Below are 18,582 nucleotides of genomic sequence, written 5' to 3' on the forward strand. Positions count from 1 at the left end.
CGAGCAGTCGAACTCGCCGCATCGACCGTCCCGGTAAGTGTAAACGTACCCTTAGAGTGAATAAAATGAAGACTCAGCACACCACTTCTGAAAGGTTGCCGACCCCTGTTCTAGCTAAACCAGTAACCTAAAGAAAAAAGCATCCTGTGATGACTCGCAAAGATGGTAGGTTACAGATCTCTTTCCCTCACCCCACCCCAGTCTTTGTGATTCCAGGATTTCAGGTTGCTCATCACCTTGCAGGATCAGGTCTCCTGTCGGTAAAGTGCAATTCCTGATGTGTTTTTTCCCTGCAAATTAATGCTTAAATACTCTTTAGAAAATATTAACACCAGCATTCAAAAATCTTAAGTGCATTTTAATTAAGTAATATGGCTTAGTATCTGACTAGTAAACCTACTGTATGATGGTGTCTAAAATAAAACAGAAATTTGATCGCTGGATAAATCCTAATCCTAGGATAATTCTGCCTATTTTAAGAATGGTTAGTCAATCTCTGTTCTCTTGGTAACAAATACTAGAGTCTTCAGAAAATCCCCAGCATCAAAGGGCCTCTGAAGATGTTAGGGATATTTTATTAAACAGAATTTATATTTTTACCACAGTCCTTTATAGGGCCTGAAGTGACAAAAAATACTTAATTTACTGGTGTTTTGTTTTGTTTTTTTTCCTCACTGAAATGATTCATTTTGTATGAAATCATATAAGGAGCCCAAGTCTGAAATTTTACTCAGGCAGATTCCCCATAGACGATTTTGCCCTAATATGGACTGCAACGTCAGCTCACAATATACACTACAGAATTTATAATATAGACAAGACCATGCAGTTAAAATGTAACTGACAGTGGGATATAGTACAGAAAGACACAGAGTATTATTGCCCACTTGAAGTCATTCCCTCCGCCCCCACACCAACACATAAGGCAGGGGTGGGCAAACTTTTTGGCCTGAGGGCTGCATCAAGTTTTGTAAATTGTATGGAGGGCTGGTTAGGGGAGGGGCCTGGCCCCCACCTCCTATCTGCTCCCCCCGCCAACTCCTGCCCCATCCAACCCCCTTTGTTCCCTGACGGCCCCCCCAGGACCACTGCCCCAGCCACACACCCCCGCTCCCCATCCCCAACCATCCCTGGACCCCCTCTGCCCCATCCAACCCCTCCTCTCATTCCTGACGGCCTCCCTGGGACCACTGTTTCATCCTACCACCCCTTCTCCCTGTTCCCTGACTGTCCCCCGCCACCCCAGCCAACCTCCCCTCCTTCCTGACTCCCCCCCAGGACCCCTGCCCTCATTCAATCCCATTTCCCCCCCAACCACCATCCACACCCCCACCCCTGACCACCACCTCAAACTCCCCTGCCCTCTATCCAACCCCCTGCTCCCTGCCCCCTTACTGCGCTGCCTGGAGTACCGGTGGCTGGTGGCGCTACAGCCACACTGCCCGGCTGGAGCCGGGCTACACCGCCACCGCCACCACACAGCACAGAGATCAGGTCATGCCCCAGCTCTGCCCCGCCGCCCAGAGCATTGCGCCGGCGGCGCAGCAAGCGAACTGAGGCTGCGGGGGAGGGGGGACAGCAGGGGAGGGGCAAGGGGGAGAGCCTCCCAGGCCAGGAGCTCGGGGCTGGGCAGGACGGTCCCGGGGGCCGCTGTAGTTTGCCCACCTCTGACATAAGGCAACAGTTTTCCTTCTGAACTAAGAAGTCTTATTCCATGTTTCATTATACCCTTCTAAAAAGTATTTTTATCTCATTGTAATAAAGCTTAAATGACTCACTGCTGATGCTTCTTTAGTAATAAATAAGCAATTTCAGCCAACCACCCTTTTGAGTTGCTGATTCCTCACCTATTCCCCCAATCATGCTCCCACTTACCCATTCTAGCTCAGTACTCTGCCCCCATTTCCTGAACTGACTAATGATCTTTCCATCTGTCCTTTTACTCTCCCTGAGATCAGGGCCGGTCAGAAGGTCCTTGCCCATATACAGCAGGGTTGTCAGGCTCTGTGCACATTACAGCCCCATTTTTGCACAGAAGATGAAATGAGTGAAGGCAGGAGACTCCCAGGAAATCTCTGATTTCCTGTCCTGCTATGTACAATCTCTCCTCTCAGCAGTATAGATCTCTTAAAGATAAAGGATAATAAAAAGTTGCCTTCATTGCACCTTTTATCTGAGGAAAACAAAGTACTTTATTTCTAAATTATCATAACACCTCTGTGAAGTAGAAAATATGACCCTCATTTTACAGCTAGGTAAACTGAAGCACAGAGAGACTAAAGCCTGGTCTACACTAGGCGTTTAAATCGGTTTTAGGAGCGTAAAACCGATTTAACGCCCAACCCGTCCACACCAAGAGGCCCTTAATATCGATATAAAGGGCTCTTTAAACCGGTTTCTGTACTCCTCCCTAACGAGAGGAGTAGCGCCAATATCGGTATTAACATATCGGATTAGGGTTAGTGTGGCCGCTGATCGACGGTATTGGCCTCCGGGAGCTATCCCACAGTGCACCACTGACCGCTCTGGACTGCAATCTGAACTCGGATGCAGTGGTCAGGTAGACAGGAAAAGCCCCGCGAACTTTTGAATATTTCCTGTTTGCCTAGCGTGGAGCTCCGATCAGCACGGGTGGCGATGCAGTCCGAAATCAAAATAAAAAAAGAGCTCCAGCATGGACCATGCGGACGTGATCGCTGTAAGGGCAGGCAAATCCGTTCTATCAGCGCTCCGTTATAGAAGATGAAATTCAGAATCATTTTTAAAAATTCTCCAGACAGAACCCGGAAGTTCCAAGGGGCGGGGGAGGCTGCGGGAACTATGGGATAGCTAGGGAATAGCTACCCACAGTGCAACGCTCCAGAAACCGACGCTAGCCTCGGACCGCGGACGCACACCACCGAATTAATGTGCTTAGTGTGGCCGCGCGCACTCGATTTTATAAAATCTGTTTTACAAAACCGGTTTATGCAAATTCGGAATAGTCCCGTAGTGTAGACGTACCCTAAGAGACTGTCACTTACCATAAGCTACACCAGGGGTGGGCAAACTTTTTGGCCTGAGGGCCACATCAGGTTTCCAAAACTGTATGGAGGGCCAGCCGGGTAGGGAAGGCTGTGCCTCCCTAAAGAGTCTGGCCCTCGGCCCCTCCCACTTCCTGCCCACCAACTTCCCCCCTCAGAAACCCGACCCATTCAACCCCCACCCACCACTCCTTGTCCCCTGACCGCCCCCTCCCAGGACCCCCTGCCCTAACCACTCCCTGTACACCACCCTCTATCCAACCCCCTCTGCTCTCTGTCCCCTGACTGCCCCGACACCTACCCACACCCCTGCTCCCTGACAGGCCCCCCTGGGACTCCCACGCCAATCCAACTGCCCCCTGGAATCCCCTGCCCCTTATCCAACCCCCCTGCTCCCCACCCCCTTACCATGCCGCTCAGAGCACCAGGACTAGCAGTCATGCCACCACGCAGTCTAGAGCACCGGGGCAGGCCGGTGGCTCTTGTAGCCATGCTGCCCGGCAGGAGCTCGCAGCCCCGCTGCCCAGAGCGCTGGTGGCATGGCGAGCTGAGGCTGCAGGGGAGGGGGGACAGAAGGGCAGGGGCCACGGGGCTAGCCTCCCTGGCTGAGAGCTCAAGAGCCAGGCAGAACGGTACGATGGGTCGTAATTTCCCCACCTCTGGGCTACACAGTGAGTTGGTGCTACTACCACTAAGGGTAGGGCACTTGGAGCTAGGGTAAGGGTTCCTATGGGTAGGGCACTTGGAGCTAGGGTTAGGGTTCCTAAGGGTAGGGCCTCACGCCCTAGAATTAGGGTTTTTAAGGGTAGAGCACTTGGAGCTAGGGTTAGGGTTCCTATGGGTAGGGCTTCCCGCCCTAGGATTAGGGTTCCTAAGGGTAGGGCAATTGGAGCTATGGTTAGGGTTCCTTTGGGTAGGACATTTGGAGCTAGGGTTAGGGTTCCTAACGGTAGGGCACTTTGAGCTAGGGTTAGGGTTCGTATGGGTAGGATGCCTCACCCCAGCGTTAGGGTTCTTATGGGTAGGGCTTCCCGCCCTACGGTTAGGGTTGTTAAGTGTAGGGCACTGGGAGCTAGGGTTAGGGTTCCTATGGGTAGGGCACTTGGATCTAAGGTTTGGGTTCCTATGAGTAGGGAACTTGGAGCTAGGATTAGGGATCGTATGGGTAGGGCTTCCCGCCCTAGGGTTAGGGTTGCTATGGGTAGGGCACTGGGAGCTAGGGTCAGGGATCCTATGAGTAGTGCTTCCCACCCTCGGGTTAGGGTTCCTATTGGTAGGCCATTTCGAGCTACGGTTAGGGATCCTATGTGTACAGCTTCCCACCCTAGGGTTAGGATTTCTAAGGGTAGGGCACATGGAGCTAGGGTTAGGGTTCCTAAGTGTAGGGCATTTGGAGCTAGGGTTAGGGTTCCTATGGGTAGAGCACTTGGAGCTAGGGTTAGGGTTCCTATGGGTAGGGCATTTGGAGCAAGTTTAGGGTTCCTACAGGTAGGGCTTCCCACCATAGGGTTAGGGTTTCTAAGGGTAAGGCACTTCAAGCTATGGTTAGGGTTTCTATGGATAGGGCACCCCACCCTAGGGTTAGGGCTCCTATTTGTAGGGCACTGAGAGCTATGGTTCAGGTTCCTAAGTGTAGGGCTTATTGAGCTAGGGTTAGGGTTCCGAAGTGTAGGGCACGTGGAGCTAGGGTTAGGATTCCTAAGGGTAGGGCATTTGGAGCTAATGTTAGGGCTCCTATAGGTAGGGGTTCCCACCCAAGGGTTAGGGTTCCTATGGGTAGGGCACTGAGAGCTAGGGTTAGGGTTCCTAAGGGTAGGGCACTTGGAGCTAGGGTTAGGGTTCCTATGGGTAGGGCACTTAGAGCTAAGGTTAGGGTTCCTATGGGTAGAGCGCCCCACCCTAAGGTTAGGGTTCCTAAGGGTAGGGCACTTGGAGCTAGGGTTAGTGTTCGTATGGGTAGGGCGCCTCGCCCCAGCATTAGGGTTCTTATGGGTAGGGCTTCCCGCCCTACGGTTAGGGTGGCTAAGGCACTTGGAGCTAGGGTTAGGGTTCCTATAGGTAGTGCTTCCCGCCTTAGGGTTAGGATTTCTAAGGGTAGGGCACTTCGAGCTAGGGTTAAGGTTTCTATAGGTAGGGCACCTCACCCTAGGGTTAGGGTTCCTAAGGGTAGGGCTTCCTGCCCTAGGTTTAGGGTTCCTAAGGTTAGGGCACTTGGAGCTAGGATTAGGTTTCCTATGGGAAGGGCATCCCACCCTAGGGTTAGGGTTCCTATGGTAGGGCACTTGGAGCTAGGATTAGGGTTCCTATGGGTAGGGCTTCCTGCCCTAGGGTTAGGGTTCCTAATGTTAGGGCACTTGGAGCTAGGGTTAGGGTTTTTATATGTAGGGCGCCCAGCCCTAGGTTTAGGGTTCCTATGGGTAGAGCGCCCCACCCTAGGGTTAGGGTTCCTATGGGTAGGGTACTGGGAGCTAGGGTTATGGTTCCTATGGGTAGGGCGTCCCGCCTTAGGGTTAGGGTTGCTAAGGCTAGGGCACTGGGAGCTAGGGTTAGGGTTCCTAAGGGTAGAGCACATGGAGCTAGGGTTAGGGTTCCTATGGGTAGGGCACCCTGCCCTAGGGTTCGGGTACCTAAGGGTTGGGCAGTTGGAGCTAGTGTTAGGGTTCCTATAGGTAGGGCTTCCCGCTCCAGGGTTAAGGTTCCTATGCTTAGGGCACTTGGAGCTAGGTTTAGGGTTTCTATTGGTAGGGCAATTGTAGCTAGAGTTAGGGTTCCTATGGGTAGGGCACCACACCCTAAGGTTAGGGTTCCTAAGGGTAGGACACTTGGAGCTAGGGTTAAGGTTCGTATGGGTAGGGTGCCTCGCCCCAGCGTTAGGGTTTTTATGGGTAGAGCTTCCCGCCCTATGGTTAGGGTTGTTAAGTGTAGGGCACTGGGAGCTAGGGTTAGGGTTCCTATGGGTAGGGCACTTGGATCTAAGGTTTGGGTTCCTATGAGTAGGGAACTTGGAGCTAGGATTAGGGATCGTATGGGTACGGCTTCCCACCCTAGGGTTAGGGTTGCTATGGGTAGGGCACTGGGAGCTAGGGTTAGGGATCCTATGGGTAGAGCTTCCCACCCTCGGGTTAGGATTCCTATGGATAGGGCACAGGGTGCTAGGGTTAGGGTTTCTATGGGTAGGGCGCCCTGCCATAGAGTTAGGGTTCCTATGGGTAGAGCACTTGGAGCTAGGATTAGGGTTCCTATGGGTAGGGCATTTGGAGCAACGTTAGGGTTCCTATAGGTAGGGTTTCCTGCCCTAGGGTTAGGGTTACTAAGGGTAAGGCACTTTGAGCTAGGGTTAGGGTTTCTATGGATAGGTCAATTATACCTAGGGTTAGGGTTCCTATGGGTAGGGCACCCCACCCTAGGGTTAGGGCTCCTATGTGTAAGGCACTGAGAGCTAGGGTTCGGGTTCCTAAGTGTAGGGCATATGGAGATAGGGTTAGGGTTCCTAAAGGTAGGGTACGTTTAGCTAGGGTTAGGGTTCCTATGGGTAGGACTTCCCACCCTAGGGTTAGGGTTTCTAAGGGTAGGGCATTTGGAGCTAATGTTAGCGTTCCTATAGGTAGGGTTTCCCACCCAAGGGTTAGGGTTCCTATGGGTAGGGCACTCTACCCTAGGGTTAGGGTTCCTATGCGTAGGGCACTTAGAGCTAGGGTTAGGGTTACTAAGGGTAGGGTACTTGGAGCTAGGATTAGGTTTCCTATGAGAAGGGCGTCCTGCCCTAGGGTTAGGGTTCCTATGGTAGGGTACTTGGAGCTAGGATTAGGGTTCCTATTGGTAGGGCTTCCCGCCCTAGGGTTAGGGTTCCTAAGGTAGGGTACTTGGAGCTAGAGTTAGGGTTTCTATATTTAGGGCATCCAGCCCTAGGCTTAGGATTCCTATGGGTAGGGCACTTGAAGCTATGTTTAGGGTTCCTATGGGTAGGGTATTTGGAGCAAATTTAGGGTTCCTATAGATAGAGTTTCCCACCCTAGGGTTCGGGTTCCTAGAGGTAGGGTATTTGGAGCTAAGGTTAGGGTTCCTATGGGTAGGGTACTGCGTGCTAGGGTTAGGGTTCCTATGGGTAGGGCGTCCCGCCCTAAGGTTAGAGTTCCTATGGGTAGAGCTTCCCGCCTTAGGGTTAGGGTTGCTAAGGATAGGGCACTGGGAGCTAGGGTTATGGTTCCTATGGGTAGAGCACTTGGAGCTAGGGTTATGGTTCCTATGGGTAGGGCATTTGGAACAAGGTTAGTGTTCCTATAGGTAGGGCTTCCCGCCCTAGGGTTAGGGTTTCTAAAGGCAAGGCACTTGGAGCTAGGGTTAGGGTTCCTATAGGTAGGGCTTGCTGCCCTTGGGTTAGGGTTTCTAAGGGTAGGGCACTTCGAGCTAGGGTTAGGGTTTCTATGGATAGGGGAGTTATAGCTAGGGTTAGGGTTCCTATGGGTAGGGCACTCTACCCTAGGGTTAGGGTTCCTATGCGTAGGGCACTTAGAGGTAGGGTTAGGGTTCCTAAGGGTAGGGCACTTGGAGCTAGGATTAGGTTTCCTATGGGAAGGGCACTCTACCCTAGGGTTAGGGTTCCTATGCGTAGGGCACTTAGAGGTAGGGTTAGGATTCCTAAGGGTAGGGCACTTGGAGCTAGGATTAGGTTTCCTATGGGAAGGGCGTCCCGCCTGAGGGTTAGGTTTCCTATGGTAGGGCACTTGGAGCTAGGATTAGGGTTCCTATGGGTAGGGCTTCCCGCCCTAGGGTTAGGGTTCCTAAGTTTAGGGCACTTGGAGCTAGGGTTAGGGTTTCTATATGTAGGGCGCCCAGCCCTAGGTTTAGGGTTCCTATGGGTAGGGCATCCCACCCTAGGGTTAGGGTTCCTATGTGTAGGGCACTTGGAGCTAGGATTAGGGTTCCTATGGGTAGGGCACTTGGAGCTAAGGTTAGGGTTCCTATGGGTAGATTACCCCACCCTAGGGTTAGGGTTCCTATGGGTAGGGTACTGGGAGCTAGGGTTAGGGTTCCTATGGGTAGGGCTTCCCGCCCTAGGGTTAGGGTTCCTAAGGGTAGGGCACATGGAGCTAGGGTTAGGGTTCCTATGGATAGGGCACAGGGTGCTAGGGTTAGGGTTCCTATGGGTAGGGCACCCCGCCCTAGGGTTAGGGTTCCTATACATAGGGCACTGGGAGCTAGGGTTAGGGTTCCTAAGGGTAGGACACATGGAGCTAGGGTTAGGGTTCCTATGGATAGGGCACAGGGTGCTAGGCTTAGGGTTCCTATGGGTAGGGCACCCCGCCCTAGGGTTAGGGTTCCTATGCATAGGGCACTTGGAGCTAGGGTTAGGTGTAGAGCTTCCCGCCCTAGGTTTAGAGTTTCTAAGGGTAGGAAACTTGGAGCTAGGGTTAGGGTTTGTATGGGTAGGGCAATTGTAGCCAGAGTTAGGGTTCCTATGTGTAGGGCACCCCACCCTAACGTTAGAGTTCCTAAGGGTAGGGCACTTGGAGCTATGGTTAGGGTTCCTATGGGTAGGGCACTTGTAGCTAGTGTCAGGCTTTCTATGGGTAGGGCACCCCACCCTAGAGTTAGGGTTCCTATGGGTAGGGCACTTGGAGCTAGGGTTAGGGTTCCTATGGGTAGGGAACTTGGAGCTAGGGTTAGGGTTCCTAAGGGTAGGGCACTTGGAGCTAGGGTTAGGTTTCCTATGGGAAGGGCGTCCCGCCCTAGGGTTAGGGTTCCTATGGTAGGGCACTTGGAGCTAGGATTAGGGTTCCTATGGGTAGGGCTTTCTGCCCTAGGGTTAGGGTTCCTAAGGTTAGGGCACTTGGAGCTAGGGTTAGGGTTTCTATATGTAGGGCGCCCAGCCCTAGGTTTAGGATTCCTATGGGTAGGGCACTTGAAGCTATGGTTAGGGTTCCTATGGGTAGGGTATTTGGAGCTAGGATTAGGGTTCCTATAGGTAGGGCTTCTCGCCCTAGGGTTCGGGTTCCTAGGGGTAGGGTATTTGGAGCTAGGGTTAGGGTTCCTATGCATAGGGCACTTGGAGTTAGGGTTAGGGTTCCTATGGGTAGGGCTTCCCGCCCAAGGGCTAGGATTCCTATGGGTAGTGCACCCCACCCTAGGGTTAGGGCTCCTATGTGTAGGGCACTGAGGGTTCAGGTTCCTATGGGTAGGGCACTTGGAGCTAAGGAGAGGGTTCCTATGGGTAGAGCGCCCCACCCTAGGGTTAGGGTTCCTATGGGTAGGGCACTTGGAGCTAGAGTTAGGGTTTCTATGGATAGGGCAATATAGCTATGGTTAGGGTTCCTATGGGTAGGGCACCCCACCCTAGGGTTAGGGTTCCTATGCGTAGGGCACTTAGAGGTAGGGTTAGGGTTCCTATGGTAGGGCACTTGGAGCTAGGATTAGGGTTCCTATGGGTAGGGCTTTCTGCCCTAGGGTTAGGGTTCCTAAGGTTAGGGCACTTGGAGCTAGGGTTAGGGTTTCTATATGTAGGGCGCCTAGCCCTAGGTTTAGGGTTCCTATGGGTAGATCGCCCCACCCTAGGGTTAGGGTTCCTAAGGGTAGGGCACATGGAGCTAGGGTTAGGGTTCCTATGGGTAGGGCACCCTGCCCTAGGGTTAGGGTTCCTATGCATAGGGCACTTGGAGCTAGGGTTAGGTGTAGAGCTTCCCGCCCTAGGGTTAGGGTTCCTAAGGGTAGGAAACTTGGAGCTAGCGTTCAGGTACCTAAGGGTTGGGCAGTTGGAGCTAGGGTTAGGGTTCCTATAGGTAGGGCTTCCCGCTCTAGGGTTAAGGTTCCTATGCTTAGGGCACTTGGAGCTAGGGTTAGGGTTTGTATGGGTAGGGCAATTGTAGCCAGAGTTAGGGTTCCTATGTGTAGGGCACCCCACCCTAAGGTTAGGGTTCCTAAGGGTAGGGCACTTGGAGCTATGGTTAGGGTTCCTATGGGTAGGGCACTTGGAGCTAGGGTCAGGGTTCCTATGGGTAGGGCGCCCCACCCTAGGGTTAGGGTTCCTATGGGTAGGGCACTTGGAGCTATGGTTAGGGTTCCTATGGGTAGGGCACTTGGAGCTAGGGTCAGGGTTCCTATGGGTAGGGCGCCCCAACCTAGGGTTAGGGTTCCTATGGGTAGGGCACTTGGAGCTAGGGTTAGGGTTCCTATGGGTAGGGCACTTGGAGCTAGGGTCAGGGTTCCTATGGGTAGGGCGCCCCAACCTAGGGTTAGGGTTCCTATGGGTAGGGCACTTGGAGCTAGGGTTAGGGTTCCTAAGAGGGTAGGGCAGTTGGAGCTAGGGTTAGGGTTTCTAGGGGCAAGGCCGGCTTTAGGAAGTGCAAGGTCCAATTCAAACTGTTTTGACAGGGCCCTGGCAGGGATGACTTAAAAATATATATATATGTTTAAAAAATCATGTAGGACTTGTATTCACCAGGCGCTGCTCTGAGTCTTTGGCGGCACTTTAGCGGTGGATCCTTCACTTGCTCCAGGTGTTCAGCGGCACCGAAGGACCCGCTGCCGAAGTGTCACCGAAAACCCAGAGTAAGCAAAGGACCCGCCCCTGAAATGCCGCTGAACACCCAAAGCGCTGCCAGGTGAGTAAAAATTAAAAAGGCGCCTCTAGCCAGGGAAGGGATTTTCACTGGGCGCGGGGCCCTCTTAGGCGCGGGGCCCGATTCGGGGGAATTGGTGGAATAGGCCTAAAGCTAGACCAGGAGTCCTGACTTCATCTCCTGCATATAACCGCTGATAACACTGTACCCCTGCAATGCAGTATATTGAAATATGCTACAAGAGAAACTGCTAATGTAGCACAATCTCTTTCCTGTTAGGAAGAAAGAGTGCTATCCATGAAGCAACTTGGGCACTTAAGTCCCCCTGCGCAGCACTACTGAATCCACAAAACTCCTACTTGGCTGCTGCCTAACTCACTCAGCACCTAACCTATGCATCTGAGTTTTAGACACTTGGGCAAGCATGTTGCTGCCTTGCTCTAGGCACTTGGGTGCCTATCTGCCGCCTAAGTTCCGGAGTGACTCACGAACTGGAGCGAAGATAGATATTAATCCATTTAAGTCCCATGCAGGGCCTCTGAGCATGCCTATCAGGTCCCATTCCAAACTCTGAGGGAGGGAGAGAGAGGCACTGCTGGCACCCCCTGTAGCTTTTAGCCCAGCAGTTAGAGCATTTCAATTCCTCCATCTCTGCCAGAGCATGGAGAAAAGATTTGAAGAGTGGAGTCTTTCACTTCTCAGGAGAGTGCTCTAACTACTGAACTATGGGATAGTCTGATGTGGATTTCCTTTAATCTCTCCTGTTGAAGCTGTTCCACTGTGAATAAATAATGAAAGAATGACTGGAGCAGGGTGATCAGGTCTCCAACTGCCAGGTGGATGTCCCAACCACAGAGTTATTTCCTCTCTCTTGCCCAGTCACTGTTCCACTTCCACTGTGGATAAATACTTAAATAGTGATTGGGCTGGGGCATCCACTCCCCCAATCACTCATAATTTATCCACAGTGGAACAGCTTCAACGGGAGAGACTGAGAGAGCCTCACATCACAATATCTCAGAACTCGGTATTAGAGCACTCTCCTGAGAGGTAGATCCCCCTAATTAGTCCTTTCCCCCTCTAATAGAGAGGGGGGAATTGAATCTGGGTCTCCCACATTCTAGGCACATACTCTAGCTACTAAGCTAAAAGTTATAAGGTGGGTGCTGGCAGCACCCCTCCATGCCCTGCTGTGTTTGGAGTGAGGCGCCTAACTCAGTCCCACAAGAAGCAGCTCAGATACCAAAGATACCTGACTCTCCAGGTGGCAGGTTCCCATTTGTAGATTGGAAGCAGAGATAGGCACCTCTCCGCAGCCCAGACTTAGGTGCCCATCTCCGTAAGACAGGATGGAGTTAGCATACACCCCTGTCATCAGCATCTCTGCACGTAGCATGTTGGCTTTTGTTGATCAGATTTTAAGGCAAATCTCTCTCCCCATTCATTGTACAAGGCAGAACCTAGGCACCTAACAACTTTGTGTATTACAGTGTTGTTCTATGATTTTTTTAGGCACCTAAATGTGAAGTACTGTGACACTCAGTCTTGCAACACAACTCCCTTTATGGCTCCCATCCTAAATGTTTTTCTGGTGTTCTAGTTAACATGGCTTGTTTGGCTGATTGATTACTATTCTTTGCAGTTATTATTGCAAGATTTTTTACTCTCTGTTGGGTTTTGTTATTTTCAGCCTGAAAGGCTTCACACACAGAGAAATCATGGCTGCATTGTAATGAGATGTGCAGCTTTTTTTGTTTTGAAAGAAAATTTAGAAAAATGTGTTCTCTGAGGACACCCATCATAAATCAAGTTATCGTTCTGTCGCCAGATTCAATAGAAAGTAAAGCTGGTGGCTCTAGGAAAAGCTGTTCCTCACAAAGCTACTATAAATAACACCTCAAATGACAATTCTAATTCTAAGAACTCTGCTGTATTTTGTTGAAAGGGACATATTTTTAACTTGGCCTCTCATTTTGCATCCACCATTAATTGTGGGTGTAAGTGACAATACTTAGGTGTTTAACTACCTGATCTGTAGAAATTTGGATCCAACATTTAAACAGAGTGGGTTGGAGCACCAGCTGGTGGGAAGACTGTGGAACCTTGTATCCATAGGGAGCAGTGTTGCCAAGGGTGATGGAGATGACAAAAAACCCACAAACTCTCTGTGCAGGTACCCCTGTGATTTGCAGATGCCAAGATATCCATGGAATTTCTCTGCCATCCAAGGTTTGGTGGGTCATTTATGGGTTTTCAGGGGTGTGGTGGGTCTTGCCCTACTCCTACTTCAGGGTGAGTAGTTGCAGAAGGGAAAATCCACACACCCCTGGACTGAATTAATTGCAGAGAATTATATGTACTGAAGTTTGGAGTTTTGTAGTTTTCCTGCTTATGATTATATATTCCTTACTCTACTCAGGGGAAACTTCCATTTACACACACTCTCTCTCTCATTATGGTCCCAATTCAGCAAGGTACTTAATTAAGCCCCTGCCTAATTAAGCACACATAGTCCCATTGAAGTCAGTGGGATTACCAACATGCTTGAATACAGACATGTGCTTACTTGAATATCTTGCTAAATCAGTCCCTACCTGTTGACTGACTTCAATGGGTATTTTGCCTGAGAAAACAGTGTAGGAATGAGTCGTTCGAGAGCCGTCCCACATTTTATATACATCTTTACTTCCATCCCACATAAACCTGCTGTGATCTCTTTCATATCACTGCAAGTTATTTACAAAATAAATGCTGATATTAAAGAACATATTGTGTATCTTAAAGAAATAAATTTTACATATTTGTGTATTTTTATGTCTACGCCTTCCTTTCACATTTTTCCTCTGCTTTTGGGGCATGGCAGTTAGGAAATAAGAAGGTATATTAAGAGGAGTGAAAAAAAGCAGAAAAAGGAAGACTGAGAGAAGCCAAAAAGGAGTGATAGGAAAGGAAGGTAAAAGAGAAACAGCAGGGAGGAAAGAGAAACATAGGCATGAAGAAAAGAGAAAAACAACAGTTGGGTAAGTGTACACATAGCAACTGATTTATTGTCCCTACACCAGTAATTACAATTATTTGAAAAAGACAGCTTGTTTATTAAAACAAGTGCAAAGAAATATACCATAGATGTTGCAAAGAAAAAAAAATCCAACAAAAACATGGCAACAGTTAACTAAAAGGAAATGCACGTTATCTACCTACATGGAATGTGGAATTTGTGGGAGCCTGGAGTATGACTTTGTTATAGGCCCATGAGTGTGAAATTTACTCCAATCTACAAAACCTACCACTACAAAATATTTATTGCAGGCTCTTTCCTAGCAGAGTTATGCAGTCACTCAGGAACCTTGTGGCTGGCCAAAACAGAAAAAAAAAGGCACAGCCATCCTTGGAGTATATAAATTAAAAAATTCCTCTACCTGTGTTTATACCTCTCCACAGCCTAAACATAGGCTTAAAAATAAATAAAGACATAAAATAGACTTACTTGCCTAACCTTCCACACTCCAAAAAAGTATATCAGCAAAACCTGTCTCCCTCTTTGTGGGAAGGGTGCTAATTATATATCTTCCCCAGCAGGTTTTGCCAGGACTACAAACATGGCTGCTAGGAGGGACTACATTTCCCAGCAACCCTGCTACCCGTGGTCTCCTGGAAAGATTGGGAGGGAAATACTATTTGTCAGTCTTGGTCCCTCACTGCAGCAAAGGAGCTACAAGTTCCAGTCCTCCCTACCCATGGAACTTCAGCCTAGTGCCCTAAAATTAGTCAGCAGTGTGGGTTTCTTTACAAATCCCAGAATGCTTCCTCTGAGTCCTCTTTCTCCTCAGTAACCAGGTGTTGTTCTAGTAAAACCTACTATAAGTTAAAGGGCTAATATACATTTAAATCCCTTTATGGAAATTAAATGAATCCTCAGATAATATGCCCAAGTACTATGGTGATAAACACCATAGAAATACATTAAATACTAATAATTATTCTTAGAAGAAACAATAAAGAACAGTTAGATAAATATCATTTATGCTAGAGCCAGTTCTGAAATAAAATAGACATTGCTGATGCTACAATAATTTCATAATAAATATGAGGTCTAGTCTTGCACCTCAAAAAACACACCACTGAAGTCACTCTGTTTTGTCTGAATAAAAGCTTATTGTTTTAAGGTAACGTTTGCTATCAAAATCCTTAACCTAAGTTACTCTAAACACAAAGAAAAATACTTTTCTACCAACTATCCTGTGTTCTCTCTCATTCCTTTTTCATCCTGTGTTGTCATCATCTCCCTATTCTGAGACAAAATCTGTTTTTGGATATTTATTCATATGCACAACTGACCATTTAGAAACCTAATAGACCAACTGTGTGTACAAACACTTGGTTTTCCTGCACAATCATGGCAAATGCTTGTTTCAAGTATCTGTGCATGAAACCAATCATAGCTTTCGTTCTTTTTTGGTTTTGAAAATTTGGCTCTTAAAACCTACTTGAAACAGACAGCATCTTTGTTGTTAAGAGCTTGATTGACTCACCTACACAAGAGTAAAGTGCATCCTCTAACCTATGAAGGTTGAGCAGACTCTAACAAGATTTAAGCCTATGGTTCTAATGAATATAGGTACACTATTCAAACCATGATGCTTAGGTCACTAAGCTTGTACTCTCCACAACCCATATTTTCAGTGAAAAGTGAGTTATACAGGCTAAGGGTCATCAGACTTCAGGTTGAAGGACGATAGCTGAAATTGCAGAATTTCTCTTGCAACATCAGATTCAGCCAAATGGCACAACTGGGGAACATGGAATGGACAGAAAAATTCTATTGAGTCAGAAGCTAGCTGGGAAATATTATTTAGGTCAATCTTTGTTGCAAGGGAGGTAAACACAAAGGGACAAATTCAGAAGTGATCTAAATTACACATTGATAGGCGGGTGTAATTTACAAGCCAATGGAGCATTACTAGGAGAAAGAGGAGTCATCCCTAGCATAGCAATTAGCAGAAGGGTGTAGGGTAAAGTAAATCTCTTTGTCCTATTTTATCTTACATTTGCCTTTCCTGCTGTCATGGGTGTGTAGGTTACAACCTCTCTCTGAATTTGTCTCAAAATATTTATAATGCATAATCATCTCTGAAAGCATACTTTATACCTAACTCATTATCAAGCATTAGTACCTTTCATTCTAAATGTTTGTTAATTTATTCCAGGGGTTTTCAAACTGTGGTCTGGGTCCACAGACAATTGGGGGTCTGCAACCTATATCTAAGATTTCCAAAGGGGTCCACATCTCCATTACCACCTCTTTTGTAATAAGGCTGATTATATATTACTGGCCTCTTCTACAGTTCTCGTCCTCAGTGGAAATGTGTCTCACTGGGAAAATCTTTGTGTGGTAGGTACATCTGAACTCTAATTAGGAACAACCTAGAGCTGGCAGCAGCTTAAAGTTAGTGGTAGGACTATGTAGAGATAACTAGCACCACTAATTCACTGAAAGGCAGCAGCACGGATGAAATTTGGAGGAAACAAGAGAACTCACCCCAAACCGAAACGGACCACATTAAACGAGCTCAGCCTAGCCTACAGCAACTCTTTCTACTGTTGTCCTTTTGAAGGGGGCACTTTCAAGGTTGGGGGGGTGTCAAACCCTTGCCCTCCCAGCCATGCTGTGCTCCCCCGGCACTGGCAAGGCCCCCGCTCTCCGAGCTTTGTGCGCTGGCCGCCCACTCACGAGGCGGGAACTGCCCAGCCCTGGGCCTGGGAGCCCGCACCCCACGCACAGGCGGGCAGGGCCCCGTCCCAACCAGAGGAGAGAGGACTGCGCAGGCACGACGTGGGGCAGGGTCCCTCGCCGCACAGTGACGTCACTGCCATCAGCCCAACGAAACAAACGGCCGTCAGGTGGGTCCCAGCTGGGGGGGAGGGGCTGTTGGTCCCTCCACCTCAGCCGCTCTCTTCAGCCATTCTCCCTCCTTCTCCCGGCCTCTGCCCTCCCCCTTGTCGCCACCCCGCGCCCGCAGCTCCCGCCTCTCCTCGCCAGGCCCCAGCATCACGTGCAGGCGCGCGACGAGCGGCCCTCGGGGGGCGGAGCAGCCGGTGAGTGACGAGCCGAGCGAGCCATTCCCTGCGCCCGGGCTGGCCTCTCCGCCTATGCAGGGGCCCGGGGCGGGATTTCCGCCGCGCTCTGGCCCCCGCGTCTCTCAGCTGACGGGACAAACCCATTTGTCATGGAGTCGCTGTAGGCTGGCCCCTGTCCTCGGCCCCCAGGTAAGAGCTGCCTTTGCTGCGGTCGGGGCGGAGGGATGGGGGCGGGCTCCGCTCGGCCCCCCCGGGCCAGCTCAGCCTGGGTCGCTGCTGTCACGCTGCCGCCCCCGGGGCTTGTGGGGGGCCAATGGGTCGGTTGCCCCCGGCGAGCCGAGCTGCACCGGGTTGGGGGGCCAGGACTGCGAGCTGGTTTTGCGCATCGAGGCCGAGCTAAGAGCTGGGTCTCCCCAGAAGCAGAGTCGCTGGCAGCCCAAACGCTGGAGCTGTTGCTAACTTTCACTTCAGCTGAGTCTGGCATTTCCCTTCCCTCCCCCAGCCTGCAGCGAGCTCAGGGTAAGCAGAAGAGAGAAGAACGAGTGAGAAGAATAAAATGCTGACAAAGCGCCACCGATTACAGCTACAGCCCGGGCTGGGGTTTCACTTCTTGTATTTCTTGTATGTGGTTTTCTCCAGAGCTGCCTGGCCGGGGATGCTGACCATATTTATGGTGTAGTGATTATCTGTGCTCTCCCTGGCGACATTTGTCAGTTGTGTAAGGGGGACTCGGGAGCAGGTACTGGCTGGAGAGTGCAGCCTAGTGCCACCAAAACTATCAATAAAGAGATACAAAAAATGATTGGGATGTATAGACTCTGTTTACTGTCTAGCGCAATCCATACTTTGGTTGACAAAATCCTGCGATAGTGAGAATTCAGTGCTGTCTGCTGTTCTTCATAGCTATTCACGGGTAATGACCCTGGTGCTTTTTGGTTTTCACTCCCTGCACAGCAGCTACCCCTCCTTGCCCAGCCCCAGAGGTAAGGCCATCTTGGGATGATGCAGATTCAGATCTCGTGTGGTCTGATGAGAATCAATGCACTAAAATGCTGGGGGTAGTATCTACAGAATATTATTAATATTAAGCAACTAAGGTGGATTTGTCCTCTAATCATGAAATTGTGAAACTAACAAACCTCCCCTGCACCACCCGAAGCTTTTTAAGAGCAATTATAATGTAAATGAAATGAGTGATCCAGATATGAATGTTTCTAAGTGTTTTTCTTTGCTAATGATGAATAGCAGCAGAGTTTACCAAAATGCAAACTGAATTACAAAACTATAGGCAATGGGATAGATTCAAGCCTGGCATAAGGTTTCTTCAGTTGAATTACATCAGGGATGAATTTGCTCAGATATTAGCCAGTTCACTTGACGATTTCACATGATGTGTGTACATGTAAGTATCTTTATCCTTCCTCCAGTGGCAATCTGAGGTAATAGAGCAAGGACTATCATTTGGATGAGGACTTCTTATTCTGTGGCTCACACTTTTTAACAGATAGTCTCATGGACCAACCTCTCCTCTCCACCGACAATTATTCAGCACCATCTCCCCTCCCATTAGTGCTTGTGCAGACTTTCCCTCCTGTCTTCAACCACATAAGTTTCCTGTCGCACCTACAACAACTGCTTACATGGAAAATTAATATTAGGAAGATATTTAATATTTTGTAATTATCTATAACGTAACTTAGTAGATTTGAATAAGAAAACCAGATAGCTCTCTGTAAGCCACAGTATGCTCTCTGTGGAGCGCCAGTGGCCTATGGACACTGATTTATATGAATATTCCCTGACAACAGGGAACAGCCAATATACAATTATGCCTTCTGTAAATGCTGCAGTATTCTGTGAAGGGTGATGGGTCAGAGGTTCTATTCACCATAGTGGCAAGCTGTTCGCCTAATTTCACTTTGTTT

The 18,582-nt window shown here is 49.4% G+C and overlaps 2 protein-coding genes across 9 annotated transcripts in view; one reads left to right on the forward strand and one right to left on the reverse strand.

Annotated features, from left to right (window-relative positions):
* Nucleotides 1-16,530, reverse strand: part of ANKUB1 (ankyrin repeat and ubiquitin domain containing 1) — a 50,260-nt gene extending 33,730 nt beyond the window's left edge. For 3 of the 6 annotated variants that reach the window (XM_045029907.1, XM_045029905.1, XM_045029908.1), the window contains exon 1: nt 16,119-16,530. The gene's annotated coding sequence lies outside the window, so the exon portion shown is untranslated. The remainder of the gene's footprint in view (nt 1-16,118) is intronic. The other 3 variants (XM_045029904.1, XM_045029901.1, XM_045029902.1) reach the window with 1 other exon arrangement.
* RNF13 (ring finger protein 13) overlaps nt 16,343-18,582 on the forward strand; it is a 105,301-nt gene continuing 103,061 nt past the window's right edge. The window contains exon 1 of one of the 3 annotated variants that reach the window (XM_045029910.1): nt 16,343-16,480. The gene's annotated coding sequence lies outside the window, so the exon portion shown is untranslated. The other 2 variants (XM_045029909.1, XM_045029911.1) reach the window with 2 other exon arrangements.

Source organism: Mauremys mutica, chromosome 9 (genome assembly GCF_020497125.1).
Source record: "Mauremys mutica isolate MM-2020 ecotype Southern chromosome 9, ASM2049712v1, whole genome shotgun sequence".
Lineage (NCBI taxonomy): Eukaryota > Metazoa > Chordata > Testudines > Geoemydidae > Mauremys > Mauremys mutica.